This window comes from Gorilla gorilla, chromosome 21 (genome assembly GCF_029281585.2).
Source record: "Gorilla gorilla gorilla isolate KB3781 chromosome 21, NHGRI_mGorGor1-v2.1_pri, whole genome shotgun sequence".
In the NCBI taxonomy this organism is placed as follows: domain Eukaryota; kingdom Metazoa; phylum Chordata; class Mammalia; order Primates; family Hominidae; genus Gorilla; species Gorilla gorilla.
Genome location: NC_073245.2, coordinates 15364682 through 15383056, shown reverse-complemented (window position 1 = coordinate 15383056; position 18375 = coordinate 15364682). Strand labels below are relative to the sequence as shown.

At 43.6% G+C, this 18375-nt stretch overlaps 1 long non-coding RNA gene across 1 annotated transcript; it reads left to right on the top strand.

Moving 5' to 3' along the window:
- The first annotated feature begins 241 nt into the window (after positions 1–241).
- Positions 242–18168, top strand: LOC129529005 (uncharacterized). Its single transcript, XR_008674375.2, has 3 exons — positions 242–384; positions 1331–1408; positions 18144–18168. It is a non-coding gene; the product is annotated as an uncharacterized lncRNA (long non-coding RNA).
- Positions 18169–18375: the final 207 nt, after the last annotated feature.

Below are 18375 nucleotides of genomic sequence, written 5' to 3'. Positions count from 1 at the left end.
CTCCTGGGCTGGCCTGCCCCGCCACTGCTTCCTGTCACATCTGGCAGCCGCCCAGCACTGGTGGAGGGCGGGAGGGCTATAGTGTTACAGCTCTGGCTTGGGAATTCTGAGGTCTGGGTCCCCAGAAGGGTCACCACTCTTCACTCCCACAGTTTGGGGAACAGGGAAGCATATCACGACCTGCAGCTCAGTGAGCTGGCCAGGAAAGTGTTACAGCCCTTTTTGTGCCCCCTGTTCGCAGGTCCTGAGTTGTTATCGCAAGTCCAGGAAGAATGAGGTTACTCAGGCAACTGGAGGGTGAGGATGGAGAAGAGCTTTATTGAGCAACAGAACAGCTCTCAGCAGAGAGGAGACCCAAAGTGGGTAGCTCCTACCTGCAGGAAGGTAATCCCAATGTGTGTCTGAGTCCTGCTGAGTCTAGGGGTTTTTATAGGTGCAGAATGGAGGAAGTGCATGCTGATTGGTCCATGAGTGGGAGGAAGTGCATGCTGATTGGTCCAAGGGTAGGTCCAAAAAACCAGTCACCACCAACTGGCTGAAAGGCATCAAGGAAATTCTTACTCCCAGTCAGGGACTCCAACTGGAACTGGCAGCTTGGCCTCCAGGCTTCAGGCCATCCCTGGTTTGAAGGTTGGGCCTCACCAGGGACCCACCCCTTCCCACCTAGGTACCTGTCTGCCTCCTGCCACCATCACTATTGTTAAATCTCAGGGTGGAAGGCATGAGAGGTGGGCAATGGGAAGTGTAAATTTGTGAATTATCACTTTGGCTAAGTGAATGACTTAGTTTACAGTAATCTGTGATCCTATTTTATGATATCAAGTGTTTTGAACCTTTGATATTAGACAAACTTTTCTAAATCAAAGCTTCAAGTTCTAAATTTAGTCTTTTTGACCTTAAACTAACCTTTTAGATATTAATGTCCCTGAAAGTCCAAGAGAGACGTATTGGGTTTATTTGGTATGTTAAAATCCTAGAGAAAGCCTTGTCAAATATGAAACAGTGTTTGCCTTTCCTTGGATTATATTTTATGGGTGTTATTAATATGTCTTCCAAAATTGTATGAGATACATATAATTCTGATGTCTTAATGTATGTTATTAGTAATAATTATAATTATGTTAAATTTTTTTCTGTTACAGAAGTAATCAAATTTTCTTGCCAATTGTGTCTTTAACCATGGCTGATCTAAGACTTTTGCCATCCACGGACAATTATTGTTTTACTTTTTGATTCTTCTCAAAAAGAGGTTCATAATCAGCTGTAGACCAAAATTTGCTTCTATATGGAAATTCATGGAAAAGACTCTGACAAGTATTCTTAAATACAGGTTTCTGAAGGGGGCCAAGATGGCCCAATAGGAACAGCTCCAGTCTGCAGCTCCCAGAAAGACCAACACAGAAGGCAGGTGATTTCTGCATTTCCAACTGAGGTACCCAGTTCATCTCACTGGGACTGGTTAGGCAGTGGGTCCAACCCACAGAGGGCGAGCAGAAGCAGGGTGGGGTGTCACTTCGCCCAGGAAGTGCAAGGAGCTGGGGGACCTCCCTCCTCAAGCCAATGGAAGCCATGAGGGACTGTGCTACCTGGGACAGGTTACTACGCTTTTCCCACAGTTTTTATAATCTGCAGATCAGGAGACTCCTTCGTGTGCCTACACCAACAGGGCCTTGGATTTCAAGCAGAAAACCCAAGTGGCTGTTTGGGCAGACATCAAGCTAGCTGCAGGAGTTTTTTTTTTTTTTTTCTTATCCCAGTGGCACCTGGAACCCCAGCAAGACACAACTGTCCGCTGCTCTGGAAAGGGGGCTGAAGCCAGGGAGCCATGTGGTCTCGCTCAGTGGGTCCCACTCCCACGGAGCCCAGCAAGCTAAGAACCACTGGCTTGAAATTCTCGCTCCCAGCACAGCAGTCTGAGGTCGACCTGGGACGATTGAGCTTGCTGTGGGGAGGGGCACCTGCCATTACTGAGGCTTTAGTAGGCGGTTTTCCCCTGAGAGTGCTAAGGAGGCTGGGAGGTCTGGGCTGGTTGCAGCAAAGCAGCTGTGGCCAGACTGCTTCTCTAGATTCCTCCTCACTAGGTAGGGCATCTCAGGAGGAAAGGTAACAACCCCAGTCAGGGGCTTACAGACAAAACCTCCATCTCCCTGGGACAGAGCACCTGAGGGAACGGGCAGCTGTGGGTGCAGCTTCAGCGGATTTAATCGTTCCTGCCTGCCAGTTCTGAGGAGAGCAGCTGATCCTGATGAGAGGGATTCTCCCAGCACAGTGCACCAGCTCTGCTAGGGGACAGACTGCCTCCTCAAGTGGGTCCCTGACCCCCGGTGCCTACTGACTGAGAGAGACCTCCCAACAGGGGTTGACAGACACCTCATACAGAAGAGCTACAGCCGGCATCAGGCTGGTGCCCCTGTGGGACAAAGCTTCCAGAGGAAGGAGCAGGCAGCTATTTTTGCTGTTCTGCAGCCTCCACTGGTGATACCCAGGCAAACAGGGTCTGGAGTGGACCTCTAGCAAACTGCAGCAGACCTGCAGAAGAGGGGCCTGACTGTTAGAAGAAAAACTAACAAACAGAAAGCAACAACATCAACATCAACCTAAGGGACCCCCACACAAAAACCCCATCAAAAGGTCATCAGTCTCAAAGATCAAAGGTAGATAAATCTAGAAAGATGAGGAAAAACCAGTGCAAAAATGCTGAAAATTCCAAAAATCACAATGTTTATTATCCTTCAAATGATTGCAACTCCTGTCCAGCAGGGGCACAAAACCGGATGGAGAATGAGATTGATGAACTGACAGAAGCAGGCTTCAGAAGGTGGGTAATAACAAACCCCTCAGAGCTAAAGCAGCATGTCTTAACCAATGCAAGGAAGCTAAGAACCTTGGTAAACGGAACTGCTAAGTAGAATAACCATGTTAGAGAGGAACATTAATGACCTGATGGAGCTGAAAAACACGGCATGAGAACTTTGTGAAGCATACACAATTATCAATAGCCAAATAGATCAAGCAGAAGAAAGGATATCAGAGACCAAAGATCAACTTACTGAAATAAGGCATAAAGACATGATTAGAGAAAAAGGAATGAAAAGAAACAAACAAAGCCTCCAAGAAATATAGTACTATGTGAAAAGACCAAACCTACGATTGTTTGGATTTCCTGAAAGTGACAGGGAGAATGGAACCAAGTTGGAAAACACACTTCAGGATATTATCCAGGAGAATTTCCCCAACCTAGGAAGACAGGCCAACATTCAAATTCAGGAAATACAAAGAATACTACTAGGACAATCCTCGAGAAGAGCAACCCCAAGACACATAATCGTCAGATTCTCCAAGGTTGAAATGAAGGAAAAAATGTTAAGGGCAGCCAGAGAGAAAGGTCAGGTTACCTACAAAGGGAAGCCTATCAGACTAACAGTGGATCTCTCTGCAGAAACCCTACAAGCCAGAAGAAAGTTGGGGGCAATATTCAACATTCTTAAAGAAAAGAATTTTCAACCCAGAATTTCATATCCAGCCAAACTAAGCTTTATAAGCAAAGGAGAACTAAAACCCTTTCCAGACAAGCAAATGCTGCGGGATTTTGTCACCACCAGGCCTGCCTTACAAGAGCTCCTGAAGGAAGCACTAAATACGGAAAGAAAAAACTGGTGCCAGCCACTGCAAAAACACACCAAAATATAAAGACCAATGACACTATGAAGAAACTGCATCAATGAATGTGCAAAATAATCAGCTAGCGTCATGATGACAGGATCAAATTTACACATAACAATATTAACCTTAAATGTAAATGGGCTAAATGCCCCAATTAAAAGATGCAGACTGGCAAATTGGATAAAGAGTCAAGACCCATGGTGGGCTGTATTTAGGAGACCCATCTCATATACAAAGACACACATAGGCTCAAAATAAAGGGATGGAGAATATTTACCAAGCAAATGAAAATAAAAAAAAAAGCAGGAGTTGCAATCCTAGTCTCTGATAAAATGGACTTTAAACCAACAAGGATCAAAAAAGATAAAGAAGGGCATTACATAACGGTAAAGGGATCAATGCAACAAGAGCTAACTATCCTAAATATATATGCAACCAGATTCATAAAACAAGTTTTCAGAGACCTACAAAGAGACTTAGACTTCCGCACAATAATAGTGGAAGACTTTGACATCCCACTGCCAATATGTTAGACAGATCAACAAGACAGAAAATTGACAAGGATATTCAGGACTTGAACTCAGTTGTGGACCAAGTGGACCTAATAGACATCTACAGAACTCTCCACCCCAAATCAACAGAATATACATTCTTCTCAGTGCCACATAGCATTTATTCTAAAATGACCACATAATTGGAAGGAAAACACTCCTCAGCAATTGCAAAAGAACAGAAATCATAACAGTCTGTCTGACCACAGTGCATCAAATTAGAACTCAGGATTAAGAAACACATTCAAAACCGCACTACTACATGGAAATTGAACAACTGCTCCTGAATGACTACTGGATAATAATGAAATGAAGGCAGAAATAAAGAAGTTCTTTGAAACCAATGAGAACAAAGAGACAACATACCAGAATCTCTAGGACACAGCTAAAGCAGTGTTAAGAGGGAAATTTATAGCACTAAATGCCCACATCAGAAAGCTGGAAAGATCTAGAATCGATACCCTAACATCACAATTAAAAGAACTAGAGAAGCAAGAGCAAACAAATTCAAAAGCTAGCAGAAGACTAGAAAAACTAAGATCAGAGCAGAACTGAAGGAGATAGAGACACAAAAAACCCTTCAAAAAATCAGTCAATCCAGGGGCTGGTTTTATGAGAAGATTAACAAAATAGATGAACCGCTAGCTAGACTAGTAAAGAAGAAAAGAGAGAAAATCAAATAGACACAATAAAAAATGATAAAGGGGATATCACCACTGATCCCACAGAAATACAAACTACCATCAGAGAATACTATAAACACCTCTAAGCCAGTAAACTAGAAAATGTAGAAGAAATGGATAAATTCCTGGACGCATACACCCTCCCAAGACTAGACCAGCAAGAAGTTGAGTCCCTGAATAGACCAATAACAAGTTCTGAAATTGAGGCAGTAATTAGTAGCCTACCAATGAAAAAAAGCCCAGGACCAGATGGATTCACAGCCGAATTCTACCAGAGGTATAAAGAGGAGCTGGTACCATTCCTTCTGAAACTATTCCAAACCACAGAAAAAGACGGACTCCTCCCTAGCTCATTTTGTGAGGCCAGCATCATCCTTATACCAAAACCTGGCAAAGACACAACAAAAAAAAGAAAATTTCAGGCCAATATTCCTGATGAACATTGATGAGAAAATCCTCAATAAAATACTGGTAAACCGAGTCCAGCACCACATCAAAAAGCTTATCCAACATAATCAAGTCAGCTTCATCCCTGGGATGCAAGGCTGGTTCAACATACACAAATCAATAAACATAATTCATCATATAAACAGAACCAATGACAAAAACCACATGATTATCTAAATAGATGCAGAAAAGACCTTCAATAAAATTCAACATCCCTTCATGCTAAAAACTCTCAATAAACTAGGATTTTGATGGAACATATCTCAAAATAATAGGAACTATTTATGACAAACCCATAGTCAATATCATGCTGAATGGGCAAAAGCTGGAAGCATTCCGTTTGAAAACCGGCACAAGATAAGGATGCCCTCTATCACCACTCCTATTCAACATAGTATTGGAAGTTCTGGCCAGTGCAATCAGGCAAGAGAAAGAAATAATGGGTATTCAAATAGGAAGAAAGGAAGTACAATTTTTTATGTTTGCACACAACATGATTGTATATTTAGAAAACCCCATCGTCTCTCAGCTCAAAAACTCCTTAAGCTGATAAGCAACTTCAGCAGTCTCAGGATACAAAATCAATGTGAAAAAATCACAAGCATTCCTATACACCAATAATAGACAAGCAGAGAGCCAAATCATGAGTGAACTCCCATTCACAGCTGCTACAAAGAAAATAAAATACCTAAGAATACAACTTACAAAGGAAATGAAGGACCTCTTCAAGGAGAACTACAAAGAACTGCTCAAGGAAATAAGAGAGGACACAAACAAACAGAAAAACATTCCATGCTCATGGATAGGAAGAATCGATATCATGAAAATGGCCATACTGCCCCAAATAATTTATAGATTCAATGCTATTCCCATCAAGCTATCATTGACTTTCTTTGCAGAACTAGAAAAAACTACTTTAAACTTCATATGGAACCAAAAAAGAGCCCACATAGCCAAGATAATCCTAAGCAAAAAGAACAAAGCTGGAGGCATCACACTACCTGACTTCAAACTATACTATAAGGCTACAGTAACCAAAACAGTATGGTACTGGTACTAAAACAGATAAATAGACCAACAGAACAGAACAGAGACCTCAGAAATAGCACCACACATCTACAACCATCTGATCTTTGACAAACCTGACAAAAACAAGCAATGGGGAAAGGATTCCCTATTTAATAAATGATGCTGGGAAAACTGGCTAGCCATATGCAGAAAACAGAAATTGGACCCCTTCCTTACACCTTATACAAAAATTAACTCAAGATGGATTAAAGACTTAAATGTAAAACCCCAAACCATAAAAACCCTAGAAGAGGTCAGGCGCAGTGGTTCACGCCTGTAATCCCAGCATTTTGGGAGGCTGAGGTGGGTGGATCACCTGAGGTCAAGAGTTCAAGACCGGCCTGGCCAACATGGTGAAACCCCGTCTCTACTACAAATACAAAAATTAGCTGGGTATGGTGGCATGCGCCTGTAGCCCCAGCTACTTGGGAGGCTGAGGCATGAGAATTACTTGAACCCAGGAGGCGGAGGTTGCAGTGAGCTGAGACTGCACCATTGCACTCCAGCCTGGGCAACAAGAGTGAAACTCCATCTCAAAACACAACAGAAAAACCTTAGAAGATAACCTAGGCAATACCATTCAGGACATAGGCATGGGCAAAGACTTCATGACTAAAACACCAAAAGTAATTGCAACAAAAGCCAAAATTGACAAATGGGATCTAATTAAACTAAAGAGCTTCTGCACAGCAAAAGAAACTATCATCAGAGTGAACAGGAGACCTACAGAATGGGAGAAAATTTTTGCAAGCTACCCATCTGACAAAGGGCTAATATCCAGAATCTACAAAGAACTTAAACAAATTTACAAGAAAAAAATTAAACAACCCCATCAATAAGTGGGCAAAAGATATGAACAGACACTTCTCAAAAGAAGACATTTATGCAGCCAACAGACACATGAAAAAATGCTCACCATCACTGGCCATCAGAGAAATACAAATCAAAACCACAATGAGATACCATCTCACGCCAGTCAGAATGGCGATTAATAAAAAGTCAGGAAACAACAGATGCTGGTGAGGCTGTGGAGAAATAGGAATGCTTTTACACTGTTGGTGGAAGTGTAAATTAGTTCAACCATTGTGGAAGACAATGTGGCAATTCCTCAAGGATCTAGAACCAAAAATACCATTTGACCCAGCAGTCCCATTACTGGGTAGATACATACTCAAAGGATTATAAATCATTCTACTGTAAAGACACATGCACACGTATGTTTATTGCAGCAGTATTTACAATAACAAAGACTTGGAACCAACCCAAATGCCCATCAATGATAGACTGGATAAAGAAAATGTGGCACATATATACCATGGAACCACTATGCAGCCATAAAAAAGAATGAGTTCATGTCCTTTGCAGGGACGTGGATGAAGCTGGAAGCCATCATTCTCAGCAAACTATCACAAGGACAGAAAACCAAACACCACATATTCTCACTCATAGGTGGGAATTGAACAATGAGAACACATGGACACAGGGAGGGGAACATCACACCAGGTGGGGCCTGTTGGGGGGTGGGGGGCAAGGGGAGGGAGAGCTTTAGAAAAAATACATAATGCATGTGAGGCTTAAAGCCTAGATGACAGGTTGATAAGTGCAGCAAATCACCATGGCACACATATACCTATGTAACAAACCTGCAGATTCTGTACATGTATCCTAGAACTTAAAGTAAAATTAAAAAGAAAAATACAGGTTTCCAATAACTTTAGAGAGCATACCATTGGATTAGAAAAAACTTCCAGGGCTGTAATTAAAAAGCCAAGGCTGAGGAGCAGTGGTTAACATCTATAAGTCCAGCACTTCGGGAGACCAAGGTCAGTGGATTGCTTGAGCCACAGGAGTTCAAGACCAGCCTGGGCAACATGGTGAAACCCTGTCTCTAAAAAAAATACAAAAATTAGCCAGGCATGGTGGCATGTGTCTGTGGTCCAAGCTACTTGGGGAACTGAGGCGAAAGGATCCATTGAGTCTGAGAGTTCAAGGCTGCAGTGAGCTGTGTTCATGCCACTGCACTGCAGCCAGGGCGACAGCAAGACCTTGTATCAAAACAAACAAACAAAAAAAGCTGATGCATTCATGAGGATTGCTAACTCAATATCAAGCAGAACAAGAGTTAATTACATGGGACTAAACTAATAGAGGACTGAAATAATTTTTTTTACTTTTGGGTTTGAAACATTGCTGATTCTTTTGTTTTCCAGTCAAGAAAACTTTTTTTTTTTTTGAGACAGAGTCTTGCTCTGTTGCCCAGGCTGGAGTGTAGTGGCACAATCTCAGCTCACTGCAACCTCCACCTCCCAGGTTCAAATGATTCTCCAGCCTCAGCCTCCAAAGTAGTTGAGATTACAGCAGCGTGCCACCACACCCAGCTAATTTTTGTATTTTTTAGTAGAGATGGGGTTTCACCATGTTGGCCAGGCTGGTCTTGAACTCCTGACCTCAGGTGATCCACCTACCTTGGCCTCTCAAAGTGCTAGGATTACAGATGTGAGCCACCGCACCCAGCCAACTTTTTTCTTTTGAACTGTTTACAGCACACAACAAATTAAGTAAAGTATACTGTTTTGAGCAATATTTAAAGCGTATTTCTTTCCCTCTAGCTGATTTCTTCAGAATTTGGAAACTATTGTGAGTATTATTAATTTATGGCAACATGGTTATTTGCATAAGTTCAATAAGAATCTGTTTTCTTGTGTAACAGGACACAATTAGAGACACTGGTTATTTTTCCAAGGCTTTAATTGGAATGGTATATATTCAGATATGATCAGAAAGCTTTGAGGAATGGAGGTTGACTCTACAGAGCTGATAAAAATCCATTGGAAACACTGGCCTATTACCTTGTTTATGCAATTCCTTTACAAAGTTCCTGACCCATGTCACTTTCTAATGAGCCTGGGAAACTTGAGTTATTTTGAGACCTTGAGAAGAGAGATTTTTTTTTTTTTGAGTTGGGGTCTCACTCTTTCTCCCAGGCTGGAGTGCAGTGGCATGATCACAGTTCTTGTAGCTTCAACCTCCAGGACTCAAGTGATCCTCCTACCTCAGCTCCCCAAGTAGCTAGGACCACAGGCATGTGCCACCACACCCGGCTAATTTTTTTTTTTTTTTTTTTTTTTTTTTTTTTGTGGATAGGGTGTCTCCCTGTGTTGCCCATGCTGGTCTTGAACTCCTGGGTTCAAGTGATCCTCCCACCTCGGGCTTCCAAACTGCTGAGATTATAGGCGTGAGCCACTGTGCCCGGCCTGAGAAGAGAGGAATGTACCCAATTTGTACAGGTATCTGAGGGCACAGATAGAAGCTTGGATTGGCTAACCTCAAGAGGCTTTTAAAAGTCTAATCTGAGATTCCTTAGGAAAAGTTCCAGCAAAGCCAGTTGAAAAGGGGCCTTGTCTGGTCACGGTGGCTAACACCTCTAATTCCAGTGCTTTGGGAGGCTGAGATGGGAGGACTGCCTGAGGCCAGGAGTTCAAGACCAGCCTGGGTAATATAATAAGACCCCATCTCGACAAAAAATAAATTAACCGGGCCTGGTGACGCATGCCTGTAGTCCTAGCTACTCGAGGCTGAGGTGGGAGGATTGCTTGAGCCCAGGATGTTGAGGCTGCAGTGAGCCATGGTTGTGCCACTTCACTCTTGCCTAGGTGACTGATAATTAAAAATTAAAAAAATAAAAGAAACCTATACAGCCCAATCATTATTCTTGCTGTGCCTTATGCAAATAATCAGGCCAAGGATAACGAGACTAAAACATATTTTGCAAATAAATTGGTCCTAACATGATTTGTTTTTTGTAGAAATGGGGGACTGGAGATTAAAAAAAAACATATGTTTCAAAAGAAACTATAGTACACTTGTTATTAGATTCTACCTTTGAGAAGGATGATGATGATGATGATGATTATTGAGATGGAGTCTTGCTCTGTCGCCCAGGCTGGAGTGCAATGGCACGATCTTGGCTCATGCAACCATCACCTCCTGAGTTCAAGTGATTCTCCTGTTGCAGCCTCCCAGGTAGCTGGGATTACAGGTTCGTGCCACCACACCTGGCTAATTTTTGTAGTTTTAGTAGAGACAGGATTTCACCATGTTGGCCAGGCTGGTCTCGAACTCCTGACCTCAGATGATCCACCCACCTCAGCCCCCCAAAGTGCTGGGATTACAGGCATGAGCCACGGTGCCCAGCCTTTGTTCATTATTTTTAAGATCTTATTATTTGTCTACAGTTTAGACTGGATCCTGAACTTTTTCCTGGCTATACGCCTCTAAACTAACATTAAAAAATTTTTTTTCTTTTTCTCCCCTTTTTTTCCCTGACTTGAAATTACTAGAAATTAAAACTGTGCTTTTCTTAAAGCTCTGCAAACTAATGCTATATACCTTAAGCTTTGGGAGAAATAACAGCAACTTACATATAAGCAACTGTTTTGGCTGCTGATGTATGCACTTTTCAGAAAGTTCATTTGAACACTTGATTCAAACTACAGTCCAGAAAAACCTGTCAGATTGCTGCTGTAATGAAAGTGCTTCAGAGACTCATAAAAAACTAACCTAGGGTTAGAATAATGATTGCCCAAAGAATATATATATATTTTAGTATTTATTGATCATTCTTGGGTGTTTCTCAGAGAGGAGGATGTGGCAGGGTCATAGGATAATAGTGGAGGGAAGGTCAGCAGATAAACACGTGAACAAAGGTCTCTGGTTTTCCTAGGAAGAGGTCCCTGCGGCCTTCTGCCGTGTTTGTGTCCCTGGGTACTTGAGATTAGGGAGTGGTGATGACTCTTAACGAGCCTGCTGCCTTCAAGCATCTGTTTAACAAAGCACATCTTGCACCGCCCTTAATCCATTTAACCGTGAGTTGACACAGCACATGTTTCAGAGAGCACGGGGTTGGGGGTAAGGTTATAGATTAACAGCATCCAAAGGCAGAAGAATTTTTCTTAGTACAGAACAAAATGGAGTCTCCTATGTCTACTTCTTTCTACACAGACACAGCAACAGTCTGATCTCTCTTTCTTTTCCCCACATTTCCCCCTTTTCTTTTCGACAAAACCGCCATCGTCATCATGGCCCGTTCTCGATGAGCTGTTGGGTACACCCAGACGGGGTGGCGGCCGGGCAGAGGCTGTAATCTTAGCACTTTTGGAGGCCAAGGCAGGCGGCTGGAAGGTGGAGGCTGTAGCGAGCTGAGATCACGCCACTGCACTCCAGCCTGGGCAACACTGAGCATTGAGTCAGCGAGACTCCGTCTGCAATCCCAGCACCTCGGGAGGCCGAGGCGGGCAGAACACTCGAGGTCAGGAGCTGGAGACCAGCCCGGTCAACAGGGCGAAACCCCGTCTCCTCCAAAAATCCAAAAACCAGTCAGGCGTGGCGGCGCGTGGCCGCAATCCCAGGCACTCGGCAGGCCGAGGCAGGAGAACCACAGGAGCCCGGGACAGGGAGGCTGCAGCGAGCCGAGACCACAGCAGTACAGTCCAGCCTCAGCAACAGAGGGAGACCGAAGAAAGAGAGGGGGAGGGGGAGAGAGAGGGACTGAATATTTTAATTGAAGACACAGTCACATAGCTTAAATCAGCTTCCAGGATTACTTTCCCTTTGTTGCTGTAATTTGGCATTGGTCCTTTTCTGATGTAATTTCCCCCTCTCTAGGATGTGACCACCTAAGAGGGAGCCTTCATGGTGACATAGGATTGGATAAACCAATAAACCACAATCTCGTGTCTTCCTCAACGCTTTCTCCAAAAGCTTTGAAGAATAGGGGAAATGTAAAGGAAATTTAAAAATGTCAGGACCTCCAAACTTAAGCCCAGATGCTGAGTCATGCAACACCCACTTTCAAATGAATACCTGTTACTAGCATTATGCATTAGCCAGAGCCCCATGGAAAGGTAAAAGGCCTCAAGCATCTACAAAGGCCTGCCCCCACAGATCATTCATAAGTAAATTCTTTGCTGGCCTCCTATAAGCAAGGGAAACAGGAACATAGGAGAGCCAGGGTGACACCATTTTAAAATGAACTCCATTTGAAAACCAGGAAGGCACATTCTTTGCCAATCACAAACTATGGTCATAAGATATTTACAATTGAGGAAACAGCCCAAAGATACCTACAAGGACACAATCCTACAACAAAAGAAAGTCCAGATGTCTCAATGCCCATAACAGTATATGCTTTCAAGATAATTATAATTATGCTTTGATGCACTCACACACTAAAGTGTCAAGGATAGATTCCTTTCCTTCTCTTTTCTTTTTTTTTCTTTTCTTTCTTTCTTCCTTTCGTTTTTCTTTCCTTCCTTCCTTCCTTTCTCTTTCTTTCTTCTCTCTCTTTCTCTCTTTCTTTTTTTTTTTCCAACAGAGTCTCACTCTGTTGCCCGCGATGGAGTGCAAATGGTGTGATCTTGGCTCACTGCAAATTCTGCCTCCCCACAAACTCCACCACCCTGGCTCAAGAGATCCTTCCACCTCAGCCTCCTGAGTAGCTGGGGCCACAGGCGTGTGCCACCACGCAGGCTAATTTTTGTATTTTTAGTAGAGATAGGGTTTTGCCTTGTTGCTCAGGCTGGTCTCGAACTCCTGAGCTCAAACAATTTGCTGGCCAGTCTCCCAAAGGGCTGAGATTACAGGAATGAGTCACCGCACCCAGCCAATAGTTTTCTATTTTTTCTTTCTTTCTTTTTTGAGGCAGAGGCTCACTCTGTCGCCCAGGCTGGAGTGCAGTGGCGCGATCTCCGCTCACTGCAAGCTCCGCCTTCTGGGTTCACACCATTCTCCCGCCTCAGCCTCCCGAGAAGCTGGGACTAAAGGCCACGCCCGGATAATTTTTTGTATTTTTAGTAGAGACGGGGTTTCACCGTGTTAGCCAGGACGATCTCGTTCTCCTGACCTCATGATCCACCCGCCTGGGCCTCCTAAAGTGCTGGGATTACAGGCGTGAGCCACCACGCCCGGCCTTCTTTTTCTTTTTAACTTTTTTGTAGAACAAATTTTATTTTAAAAATAGGGACGAGGTTTTGCTATGTTGTCCAGGCTGATGTTGAATTCCTGGGCTCAAGCAGTCCTCCCACCTTGGCCTCCCAATGCTAGATTACAGGCATGTGCCACCAGTAGTTTTCTTTAAATCAACAGAGTAATAAATTTGGTCATGCTTCCAGCCCACCCACAGGTAGACACAGCTTAGCTCAGTCTCCACATAGACAAGACTCCTATATACGAAAAATGTAAAGATGAGGCATTCCTCCGCTTGCTTTCTGAGGACACCCTACCCTGTATTTGAGTAGCCTTCAATAAACCTTCCCTCCCCACTGAACTCTGTGACTCGCCTGGAATTCCCTCCTGCACGAGATCCAAGAACTTTCTCTTAGGGTCTGGATTGGGACCCCCTTTTTTTTTTGGCAACACAAGGACATGCCAATTGTAACTTTAGGTCTACAAACTAAGTCTAGTTCTTAATTTTTTTTTTTTTTTTTTTTTGAGACTAACTCTCATTCTGTCACCCAGGCTGGAATGCAGTGATGCGATCTCGGCTCGCTGCAACCTCTGCCCCCTGGGTTCATGTGATTCTCCTGCCTCAGCCTTCCAAGTAGCTGGGATTACAGGTGCATGCCACCATGCCTGGCTAATTTTTTTTTTTTTTTTGAGAAGGAATTTCATTCTTATTGCCTGGGCTGGAGTGCAATGGCGTGATCTCAGCTCACTGCAACCTCCGCCTCCTGGGTTCAAGTGATTATCCTGTCTCAGCCTCCTGAGTAGCTGGGACAGGCATGCACCACCACACCCAGCTAATTGTTGTATTTTTAGTAGAGATAGAGTTTCACCATGTTGGTCAGGCTGGTCTTGAACTCCTGACCTTAGGTGATCCACTTGCCTTGACCTCCCAAAGTGCTGGGATTACAGGCATGAGCCATTGTACCCGGACTTAATTTTTGTATTTTTAGTAGAGATGGAGTTTCACCATTTCATCCAGGCTGGTCTCGAGTTCCTGACCTCAAGTGATCTGCCCGCCTTAGCCTCCCAAAGTGCTGGGATTACAGGCGTGAGCCACCGTGCCCAGCCTAGCTCCTAAAATTAAAGTTGATTCCATGCTGATAATGTTGATTGCAAGCTTAGATAGAAGTGCAGGTGCAGAATAAAGACAAGACTCATTCCTATACCTACCCAGAGACATCTGCATACTTGACTCTTCCTTTACTCTCTTTTTCTTTTCAAACATCCAATTTGTCTTATGTAAAATGTAGATTTGCCAGGCAGCAGCTAGAGTCTCACAGGAATGTAGCCATTTGCCTTACCACCTATCTGCCCTTTTTCCTAAAAGCCTTTCCCCCATTTAAGGAAATGTGTAAATACTAAATCCCCTGAAACTGTCTTGAGAAAAACAGCCACAGATGTACCTGTGGCTTATATTTTTCCCGGAAGCACCCTCAAGCTGACTTAATAAACCTCGATGATTGAGATTTATGCCTTGGTCATTCTATTCAGATGTCAGAAGGACCCACGGGAAGACTCAGAGAGAAAGGTCTGTAGGAAGAGGCTAAGGAGCCCAATCTTCTCCCGGAAAATGGACACTTCGGGTGGTCATGAATTGTAGGGCTATTGGTACTGGGGTGAGTAAAGAGGAAGAGAAAGAGAGCAAGGCCCCAAGGAGAAGGGGAAACAGGGAGGGAGGAAGAGGCCATGCCCTGTCCTCCCCTCCTCCAGCGTCCCTGCCCCTCCCCAACCTCAGAATTCCCATTGCTCCTTGAGAACTCAGACACTAGCTTCCCCACCAAGGCCTCCTCCCTCTGCATTCCCCCAGCCTGTCCATTCTCGGTCACACGGACTCCGACTCTGGTCAGCTGCTTGTATGCCTGTCTCACCCAGTTAACTTAAATTCCTTGGGGTTAGGAACAATGCTTTCTTCTTGTTTTCCATGCCACAGCTCCAGTTACTGTGACTGACACACAGAAATATTGATTTGGAGTCGATTATCTCAGGGATGCAGCTCAAAGTAAATGTGTCTTGTATAGAGTGGGCATAGGGATGCTTTAATGAGGAACGAGCAAGTCCCAAGAGGAGCAAGGAAAACTTGAGCTGCAACCACTTTGCATTTCAGATGATGAATTAGAGCGGTTGTTATCGAATCTGCCACCAGAGGGCGATCCAGGTAAAAAGATCTTCGGGCTACTCTTCAGCGCGGTGACCTGATCTTCACCCAAACTCAGATCCTTGCTGCCTCCCAGAAACAGCAGACACCTAAGTCCAATGTAGCTTGCCAGGATCTCAGGGAATGAAATTTTATAGTTTGCTGGCATTTTCCTCAGGGGAGCAGAGGCAAGAAAACAATCAAATCCAAGTTTGCGCCACTGCACACCAGCCTGGGCGACAGAGCAAGACTCCGTCTCAAAAAAAAAAAAAAGAAAGAAAACAATCAAATCCATGGTCTGCTGTTTACTGGATGAAGAATAAGACTGCCTAAAGGCAATGTGTTTAGTACAAAGGTGTCATAAGCTCTGAGCTGGTTCCTGCTTTACCAATTTCTGGAAGTGTAACATTAAAGCAACCATCCTCTTTTCTGGGCCTGGTTTTCCCCTGTAAAATGTCAGTTCAAGTTCCAGCCTGTCTTGGGATGTCATCAGCCTTTACAACCTACCTGGGCTATGGCCCTGCGATTAAATGCACAGTGGAAGCTTAGTCCCCTTGCTTTTCTGCCTCTCTTAGGGAACCACAGTCACGGAAACCAGCACTTGCTGCCATAGGAACTGCTAATATCTTGGACATTCCCTGTATTCTCTCCCAGCCCAAACAGGCATAGCCAGAGGAGTGAGACATGCAGAAAAATGAAAGAAGCCCAGGGCATTGTTCAGCAGTGAGCCTAAAGTCTGTACATGCAATAGCATAATATTTGTGAAAATTCTTGCAAAATGCAAAGCTGATGGCATATGACTTGTAACTCATTCTTGTATATAACAGTAGAACAACATGCAACTGAAGAAAGCACTACTCAGGATGGAAGTAGCCTTGGGAGGGAGGCAAGGAGTAGTGAGGAGGGAGAGAATGAGCTGTTCCTTTAACATTTCATTTCATAAGAGAGATGGATGGACTTCAAGCATCTGTGGCAAAAGGTCACCTCAGATAAATTTGATTGGTTCCAAATTATTTTCTGTAATCCTCTCTATGTTTGACTCATTATTTTAATTAAAAAGAAAAAATATTTAAAGTAATTTAAAAAATAACAGAGCTCACCAGCCCCTTAGAGCGCAGCTTGGTCTAGGGTAGTTTCTTTAACTAGCAGAGCTTTCTGTAGATACAGACACGCATTCACAAAGTATCTTTAGGTTTCCCAGGCCCAGGAGGGGTGAGATAACACTAAGGGAGGGAGATCTGCTCTCGGAGGAGGGACCTGCTCTAACCAGCCCTGTAGCTCTGCAAATCTTTGGGATTTTGTCCTTATCTGGAAATAGGGATGAAGTTTGTCCCATTTATCTCACTCGGTTATAATGTGCATCAGATAAGACGATATTTGTAAAAACAACTTGAAAATACAAAATGATGTACACAGGTATTATTTAGTTGTGAAGCTCTAAGTCCTGAGGCCTCATTTATATTAACAATAGCAATAACAATAACAATACAGACTGGGCGTGGTGGCTTACACCTGTAATCCCAGCACTTTGGGAGGCCAAAGCATGCGGATCACGAGGTCAGGAGTTTGAGACCAGCCTGGACAATATGGTGAAACTCAGTCTCTACTAAAAATACAAAAATTAGCCGGACGTGGTGGCGTGCGCCTGTAGTCCCAGCTACTCGGGATGCTGAGGCAGAAGAATCGCTTGATCTCGGGAGATGGAGGTTGCAGTGAGCTGAGATCTCACCACTGCACTCCAGCCTGGGTGATAGAGTGAGACTCTGTCTCAAAAACAAACAAACCAAAAACAATACAATGGCAAGGGAAGAAATAAAAGGAGAGTGTGTAATGTGGTAAGGAGGGAAGGAAAAATGAAGAAAGAAGAAAAACCTATTGAAGATAGCCAAGAAAACAGCCGCCCTTCTAAGATACTGACTTGAGGGCTTTCAAAATAATGGAAATTATGCTTCACAAAAAATAATCACCATGGTCATAGTCATTAGAATTTAGAACAATATTTATATGGCTCCCTGTGGTACATCAACAATTATTTTCTATGGCTTCAATTTTCAGAGTTTAAATAATGAACATAGCAATACCACCAAAGAAACATTCATTAAATATCAATATAAAATAAAGTGGAAGAAAAAGAGAAAAACAGCAAGCTGTTCATTGCAGTGTTTCCAACCGAGACTCTGTTCTGCAAACCCTGGGGGATCAGCGTGGATTGAGCTATTACTAGAGGTTGGGGTTAAACACGGTAGGCTATAGACTTTCTGGGGGAGAAACAAGTCAATTTCTATTCTGAAAACCTGGCACTGCCTAAGAAAATCCAAACCCTTCAAACAGAAGCTTCGCAAGAGTGTAGTTAATGGCATAAAAGAGTGCTCAGAGACTCACCCACAGAGACTTTCTGATAGCTGATGCCAGGAACAGCAAAAAGCAGAATGTCCAGTTGGGGATAGTTAACCAAGCCCCTCTGAATTCTTCTTCTTGAGGCTAACCTCTGCTCACTGGTCCCCATTTTATAACCATGCTCAAGGAACCTAGGCTTCTCCTCTTCTCTTACAGCATGTTTAATATCACTACTTTATCCATTCTGTACTGTTGCAGGCTGAAGGTGACATTACACTTAGAGGGATTCACAGATTCAAGACGCTGCTTGGGGAGGGCAGCACAGTGAAGTACAAGGACTTTGACATCAGAGAGGCCTGGATTCAAGTCCCAATTTCTGTGTGTGGTAACCAGTCTGCAAGACAGCCTGTGATGGTTCCTGCCTCCTCGTATTCATGTCCTTCTTAGTTCCCTTGCGCATTGAATCAGGGCTGGCTCTGGGTGACCAATA